At 31.7% G+C, this 8678-nt stretch overlaps 1 protein-coding gene across 2 annotated transcripts in view; it reads right to left on the minus strand.

The window, feature by feature from the left end:
- Positions 1–6878, minus strand: part of LOC143233213 (irregular chiasm C-roughest protein-like) — a 45204-nt gene extending 38326 nt beyond the window's left edge. Inside the window, exon 1 of one of the 2 annotated variants that reach the window (XR_013018039.1) lies at positions 6303–6852. The gene's annotated coding sequence lies outside the window, so the exon portion shown is untranslated. Of the gene's footprint in view, positions 1–6302 lie in introns of both variants that reach the window. The other variant, XM_076469183.1, reaches the window with a different exon arrangement.
- Between the last annotated feature and the right edge of the window lie 1800 nt (positions 6879–8678).

The raw sequence follows: 8678 nt of genomic DNA on the forward strand, positions 1-8678 counted from the left end.
AACAAGTTGCACGTTTGTCACAAAGGAGAGAATATAATTTTATTGATCATTTAACGAAACTACCAAAGGATGAACGTAAAAGAAATGAACTGCTTACTGTTATGTATAAAGTTACCCGAAGAACAAATTGTACAGCACCCATACTACACCATGGAACTTTGAACTATATCGTTATAAAGTTCTCAAACTTTCCGCTTACTCATAAATTTTTGTGTTTTTGTGTTTTTTTCTTATAGCAAAGCCACATCAGGCTATCTGCTGAGCCCACCGAGAGGAATCGACCCCTGATTTTAGCGTTGTAAATCCGAAGACATACCGCTGTACTAGCGGGGGGCCACTCATAAAAATGACAAAAGACATGGAAGAAACAGTAAATTCGAGCAGTTAGGAGCGAGTCATACATGAATAGATAACATAATACAAAAATTAAATATTACGAAAATTTTTTTTTCAGTGATATTTATCAGTGTGTTTTAAATCAATTACATGAGGCCATCTGATGATGAGCTGGAAAGCCAACAAATTGTATTATTTTAAGAAAACCAAAACTTTCCATGTGGTCAAATTATTAGTAGTTTATAAAAGAGGTATCTAGTAAACTTGAAATACAACGGCCAAAAAAAAGTTCATCATCCCCTTGTTTTTAAATTATTATTCAGGGTTCATTGACCATTAGATATTCAACAATTATTTTCTCGCTCAGATTTTACCATCTGATTAGATAAGAGTTTCCGAAGAACTGACGGTAAGAGCTTCAATTATTCTGATACACTCGGTTAGCCTTTTATATAGCTTATGCGAAAATCCTAAAGATATATATCTACATATAAATATGGAAAACAACGATTGAATCATTATGCGTGATCACTGAATATTAATGAAAATACCAGTTTTTCATTACCAGAAATGTCTTTAAGAAAATTTAACATTATAGCCACTTGTGAGTTATAGTTCGTTTATCATGATGAAAGATAGTAAAATGTTTGATTGGTTGTTATATTAAATAACTAAATTATAAGTTTCTGTGTTGCTTTTGACTTTATGTTAATTTATGTTAGAATAGATAAAATTGTTTTGCGTGTTAAAATATATTCAGAATTAGTTAAAATGAACAATATTAATAAAATAACCATTTTTCTCAGTGATCGTGATTACATTAAATCAAGTGTAAGATGATAATTAGTTTAGGAAAATCATATAATCTACAAATAATTATAGCAATGCAGCTTAAAATACACATTAATACTTCATCTACCTACACATATGTAGGCGATGACTGGCATTATTGTACATTATCGTTCTTACTCAAAGTATAATATACATTCTAGTGTAATAGTTATTAGTTTTCGTAACTATATTCATTGTTTTTCAGGAAAACAAACCTGACGATTACATCAGTTACTTCCGTAAACCAAACTGATAAAACGATAATGTGAATACCATTGGGTCTACGTTTAGCAAGAATTTACACGTCATGAATATTTTAACAGTTGACGTCATATTACCAGAGGAATAAATTAGATGATTTGTTATAATTACAGGAGTTATAGTGCTTAGATATCACTGATACTTAAACTCTAACAAGTACAGTTATCGTGGGGTTTTTTTTTCTATATCATGTACATGACAAAAATATAAACAATTTTTTTATAATCCTTCCTTTTCACTAACCAATGTCTTATATTCAAATTACATACTTATGGTAAAAACTACCTGGCATTGGCTGGTGGTTAAGGTACGCAACTCCCAATCTGTGGTTTACAGTTTCTAATCCATCCCGTAAACGAACATGCCTGCACTTTCAGTCGTGTGGTGTTACAATGTTACAATCGATCACACTATATTTGTTGGAAAAGAGTAGTCCAAGATATGGCGCTGGAAGGTATTGAGTGGCTGATTCTCCTTTATTTCATCATTTCAAAATAAGAGACTAATAGTAGAGATAACACTTGTACAGCTATGCGCTAAATTCAACCAACAAATATAGGATAGAGGCTGTTGAGAGCTCATATCCATCATTGTCTTGGTTATTAACTACACGATAACCAAAGTCGAATTTCTAATTAGTTAACACCCTTACGAACTTAGAGAAAGACACAATTCTATGAGCCAACTCCAGGTACGTTGGTAGCTTGTTTGTTTTGAATGTCGCGCAAAGCTACTCGAGGGCTTTCTGCGCTAGCCATTTTTAATTTAGCAGTGTAAGACTAAAGGGAAGACAACTGGTCATCACCACCCACAGCCGACTCTTGGGCTACTCTTTTACTAACAAATAGTGGGAATGACCGTCACTTATAACGCCCCTACAGCTGAACGGGCGATCATGTTTGGTGCGACGGGGATTCGAACCAGCGACCCATGGATTACGAGTCGAACGCCTTAACCACCTGGCTGTGCAGGGCCTACGTTGGTAGCACACCAATCTTTTCTTCGGGTACAACCTGGCTTTAATGTGGATCGCTACAATTATAAATCCAAGTTAAACGTAAATTATAAACAAGTTAGTAATTATGATGTAGTAATGAAAACTTAATTAGAAATAAATGATTAGGCGATCGTAACAATAACAACGAAGTAAATTATAAACTATTTCACAATAAAATATAAGAATGCCTGAAGAAGAAAGACCAACACTCTAACAGTTTCATAATGCTCTAGATTTTACTTATCAATAAAGTATATTTTATTATAATTTACAGCTTTTACAGCAGGTAAGATTAGTTTTCAGAACAGATAAGATGTTCAAATCACTGATACGACCATTCTCAAATAAATTGATAAATAAACTCAATACTAAACTGTCGGACAGATAAGTATTTCAATGTGTGAACTATCCGCTTGAACTACCCGTTAGTCATCCTGGTGAGTTATTATTAAAATTTTGCTACAAGTCTTTTAAAACTTTTATTACTTTACTTTTTGAAAATGGCCATAACGTCAAATAACGCAGAGCCAGGACTAGAAAGACCAACTCCAGGTGACTGACGGTGGTTTTTGAACTTACCTGTTAGTCTTCCTGGTGAGTTATGATAATTACAGTTATGCTACAGAAAGTCCTTTACAACTTGTATTACTGTAGTTTCTCTCTTACCGTTGTAAACTGAATGTAAACATTGGTTTTAATGCTTTTTATTAACTTTGTTTTGTTTTACCTTAATTTTCTTTTATGAATTTTACTAAATTTACTTTAATTTTACCTTTTTACCGGATGTATGGCGCAGATAGCCTAGCTGCTTTGTGCCATAAAACACTAAATCAACCAACCAACCAATTCTTCTAGTCTAATACTACTGAAGTAGGGACGGCTAGCGCAGATAGCTTTGCGCGAAGTTCAAAACAAACCAAACCAAGTATTCTGACACATGAAACCTTTCTTTAAATTGTATCAGACTGTTATTGACACAGCCTAAAGGTTGCATATTAAGTATGCTACTTATGATACAGTTTGTGGTAATTAATAACACTGTTTTACTCTTCTGATGTATTAATTTGTAACTTTAAGTACTTCTGGTGTGTTTATTTACGATACCATGTTGTCTTCATTCATGTACGTCTTAAATCTCAATTATTTGAGGCCTCATCAACGTAGTTAGTTTAATTTTATTACCAATTCTTAATAGTTTGTTAATATATGGCAACATTACCGCAAAATACCGTTTTCTTCGAGTTTCCTCGTTGTTTGTTCTCTTTAATTATTTTTTCTACGCAATGAATATTAAAATCAATTAAATATTCAAACCTACTAACAGTACAAAGTGGAAGGTTTCCAACATTTCTGAGTGAACCAATTGGTGAGGTAAACTTCATTTCTTTAGAATATTCAAGAGCTATGTTCAGATTTTAACCTTGTGATAGAACGTGATAAAGAGGGCGAAAGTTTCCAAGAGAAGTGATATCCAGGTTTCGTTTGGTACTAAGTATTATATTTGTTCATAAAAGTATCAAACTCAAGTAACTTTACACAAAATTCATAAAAACCAGACGAAAAACTGAGACTTATTTCTTATCTTTTTTAATCAGGTTATTTATTTTTACTAACTGTCTATTTGTAGCAGGTAAAATAAATCTTCCATTTTATATCTCAATTAAATTATAACATATTATTTGTTAAGCACATTAATAACTGAATTAGCAACAAGCTAATTTAACTGAACATACTTGTAGTAATAACTTTCGATATCGAACGTATCAGCACTACAAATCCACTTTGACCTTCTTACGAAAACTAAATATAGTTTTTCTTATCTGACATACAAATTTTAACGAATTTACTTTCCGACTATATCCGAAAAAAGAAAAGATAGATAATTGAAAAAAAAAGTATAGAAAAGTAAGGGTAGCTGTGAACATAGAACATATTATATGGTTGAATATGACTAAATGCTTTTGCAAACGTGGTGTTGTGTTACACAACTGTACTTTGAAGAAGTAACAAAGTATTTTGTAAAACACGGAAATATATATATATATATCACAAACATAAAAAAACAGGTTTAACTATTGTGCTATTTTACATACATATGTATATATCACAAACATAAAAAACAGGTTTTACTATTGTGCTATTTTACATACATATGTATATATCACAAACATAAAAAACAGGTTTAACTATCGTGCTATTTTATATACATATGTATATATCACAAACATGAAAAACAGGTTTAACTATCGTGCTATTTTACACACATATGTATATATCACAAACATAAAAAACAGGTTTAACTATTGTGCTATTTTACACACATATGTATATATCACAAACATAAAAAACAGGTTTAACTATCGTGTTATTTTACATACACGTATATATATATATATATCACAAACAAAAAACAAGTTGAACTATCGTGCTATATTACACACACACATATATATATCACAGACATAAAAAACAAAATTAAATGTTGTGCTATTTTACACATATATATAGCACAAACATAAATAACAAGTTCAACTATCGTGCTATTTTACACATATATATATGTATCACAAACAAAAAACAAGTTGAACTATTGTGCTATATTACACACACATATATATATCACAAACATAAAAGAACAAAATTAACCGTCGTGCTATTTTACACATATATATATCACAAACATAAAAAATAAGTTCAACTATCGTGCTATTTTACACATACTGACGTCTGTACAATGTTTATTATTAAGCCCACAACTACACATGGAACTATCTCTATTGTGCCCATCGTGAATATGAAATCCAGATTTTTAGCGTAATGACTCCTCAGACTTTCCTTTAAGCAATCAGTGGCAATACTTTTAAAAGTATCCAGGCTTATATTCTTTACTCGTTTCAGTCGTTGAATATAATTAATTCATATTCAGCCAAACAATATAGTGTCAGAAAATCTCTAACTTAATTCTGATGTTTTGAGACATAAAAATAATATTGAAAAACAAACTAAATGAATGTAATACAGTTTTCACTGTAACAGCTGTTATCACGTCATTTGATAATAATGAAACTAATGTCTCCACCACTGTCTATGTCGTATCCCAGCCAGATTGAATGTTCCTGGTATTTGGCGAAATATCTCTTTGGCATTGGCAGTGTAGTTAACATGTTATTATGTACTATTTATAATTTTCTTTCAGCCAATATTATTAATAAATATTAACATATGTATTTACATTCCCTCTGATTTTAGTTAAAAATTAGACTAGGTAATCGAATGTGTTTTTTCGTTGCTAATTAAAGTGTAATGCAGTAGACTGTTGAATATGAGGTAAGATGATGGTCGGGCCTGTCTAACTTCTCAAGCTTGTAAGCTAAGTAAGCTTCAATGCCTTAGATATGATTAGAGCATGTCTAATCACATTATATTACCATGGTTCATATAGTTTTCTAGACGTAGAGCAGAGGTGGTTCGTCACATGAACAAACATTTTAGAGAAACGCACATTTATCTACATATTTAAGCATATTATGTTACATCCACCTGGCTGTACACATATGTAAATCATGAATCAAACAGTCAATATAAAGTCTAAATAGAATTGTTTGTATCAGAAATCTATTTTGAATACTTTGGTTTTAATATAATATTTTCATTTATTTGTACTTTCATATATATAAAGAGTTATATATACTCCGTGTGATCACAATAACTTCATTAAAATGTGTTATAGATAAATATCAAAAGAGTATATGAGAACAATTATATCTTACCGTATAGTTGAAAAAGAGAAAAACGTGTACATATATAGATATATATTGTAATTAGTTAGATAAAAATTATAAACACCACTACCTAAAAAGTGGAAAAAAATGGTTACCTTAATAAAAATTCATCGAAATAATTCCGAACAGCGGAAATATATTTTTTCCCTTGCTGTCTCTGCTTGTTCTCACTTCTGCTAACAGCTTATAATCTAGAGCTTTTGCTATTACCGAAAATCCATCTCTAGGCACTTTACATAAAAGATCCTTAACGTAGACGTCTCGCATTCCTACACCTCCTATAATAACATCTGGAGACTCCGAGATGTGTTCTGCTGTAGGCTGGAGAGCTGCAGGCACCCCACGTGTTTGTGAGCTTGACGATTTCTGGTGACGACATGTGGTTCCCAGCAGAGAAATCACCTCATACTTTCTTTCACAAACCCCATTTCATCACCAGCTCAACCAGTGATGACAAAAATTAGCAACTGTTGACTTCTGTTAGTTAAAAAAAAAAATCAAAGATTAGCGATAGGTAAAAATAGACAGAAAAGAATCTTAGTATTGAATGAAATGAATTGCACTGTAAACTCTGTATGAATGAGTGCTTCAGTACATGGTTCTGCATCTTGACTAATATGACATCTTCAAGAGGAGAGAGATGCGTCTCTCAGTAAATGACCGGTGTGTGGGCTCGGATAAAGTGGAAGAGTCAACTCTTTGCTAGGGGTGAGATGTTTCAACTTTAAAGCGTTTCACTTGGTAGAGGTGTCTAAATATAGTTTTTTCCTGTGTCTTATAATAGTTTATATGTCTAACATTTATAGATTGAAAAAGTGACAAAAATACCTTTCTATTCTCAATTATTTTTATATCGTATAATTACTATGTGATTTGTTTCAGGGCATGCTTTTTTCTGAATTCGAGATCCAGTTCTAATTAATGATATTTTTTTAATAAACGAAGCTGTGCTTTTGCCATCTTAAATTTTGCAGTTAACTTGATCTAGCATGGAAAGATACGTTAAACATAGATAACTCTTAACCTGATCTAGCATGGAAGGATACATTAAATATGGATACTCTTAACTTGATCGAGCATGGAAGAATATAATAAACATGGATAACCCATTAGAAAATTATTAAAACAAAAAATCACGATCATCTGCACCTGAAGGAACGTGAATTACAATATTTCATGAATTGAATTACAACCTAAAATATTAAGCGTGGCATTTTCAAAATCATTTTTTATTTTTTTATTTTTATTTTAACATTACGATAGACAATAATACATTAAAAACTAAAGTCACACCATTTAACAAATAGTTAACAGGCCTTCAACAGTCAACTACTACACAAACAGCAAGCGCAAACCTGAATTTCTTTTTCTGCTCAAAAGTAATATACTTAATTTTACAGAAGAAAAAAGTAACTTATATGTGGTCACTCAGATTGAAGAAAATACATTTAAGTACAGATAAATACATGCATGTATGTTTGTGTGGAAATACACATTTATATAATTTATAAATTACTTTAAAAGTAAATTCATTCATGAACAATATATGTATACAAATATAAATATCTGAGGGTTTTGGTAACATGCTCAGGCTAGGCATGGCCAGGTGAGTTTAGGCGTTCGACTGGTAATCTGAGGGTCGCGGGTTCGAATCCCCGTCGCACCAAACATGCTCGTCCTTTCAGTCGTGGGAGCGTTATAATGTGACGATCGGTCTCACTATTCGTATGTAAAAGAGTAGCCCAAGAGATGGCGGTGGGTGGTGATGACTAGCTAAATTCTCTTTAGTCTTACACTGCTAAATCAGGGACGGTTAGCGCAGATAGCCCTCGAGTAGCTTTGCAAGAAATTCCAAAAAAAACAAACAACAAACAAACACGCTCAGATATGCTATGTGTTTGTTTTTATATACAAATCTGCACAATAGCTTCGAAAAGTTAGTTTTCGTTTTTTTTTTTCTAGCCGTTAGAAGACTAAATTATAACCCAAATATATTTATCCTACCTAGAAAATAACCTAAAATATAAGAAAATAAAAGGGCATGAAATAAGGCTAAAAAATTGTGTTTGAAACCTATTGAAGGTAATATAATGTTTTAGTGAAAGGAACTAATTTCGCTGTGTGTAGATACGAGTGAAAAACATGAGAAATAGGTATATTAATCATCATTCATGATTTGTGTTTCTCGATATCTCTTATCGGATATAGTAGGTTTGTATACATCAAATTACAAACAATGCCAAAACCGGGAACTTTTCAATATTTATTGAATAATTTACACACATACACATATGGACACTTTATCATGCAGTTAATTTTCATCCATACGTATATTAACATAGGAATATTTAAATATATAATTTGAAAAATGTTGTTTTTTTATTAAGTGTTTTAAAAATATTTGTAAGTACTGTTTCTTTCACTTATAATAGGGCCCGGCATGGCCAGGTGGTTAGGACGCTCGACTTGTA

The sequence above is a fragment of the Tachypleus tridentatus genome, chromosome 12 (assembly GCF_004210375.1).
Source record: "Tachypleus tridentatus isolate NWPU-2018 chromosome 12, ASM421037v1, whole genome shotgun sequence".
NCBI lineage: Eukaryota > Metazoa > Arthropoda > Merostomata > Xiphosura > Limulidae > Tachypleus > Tachypleus tridentatus.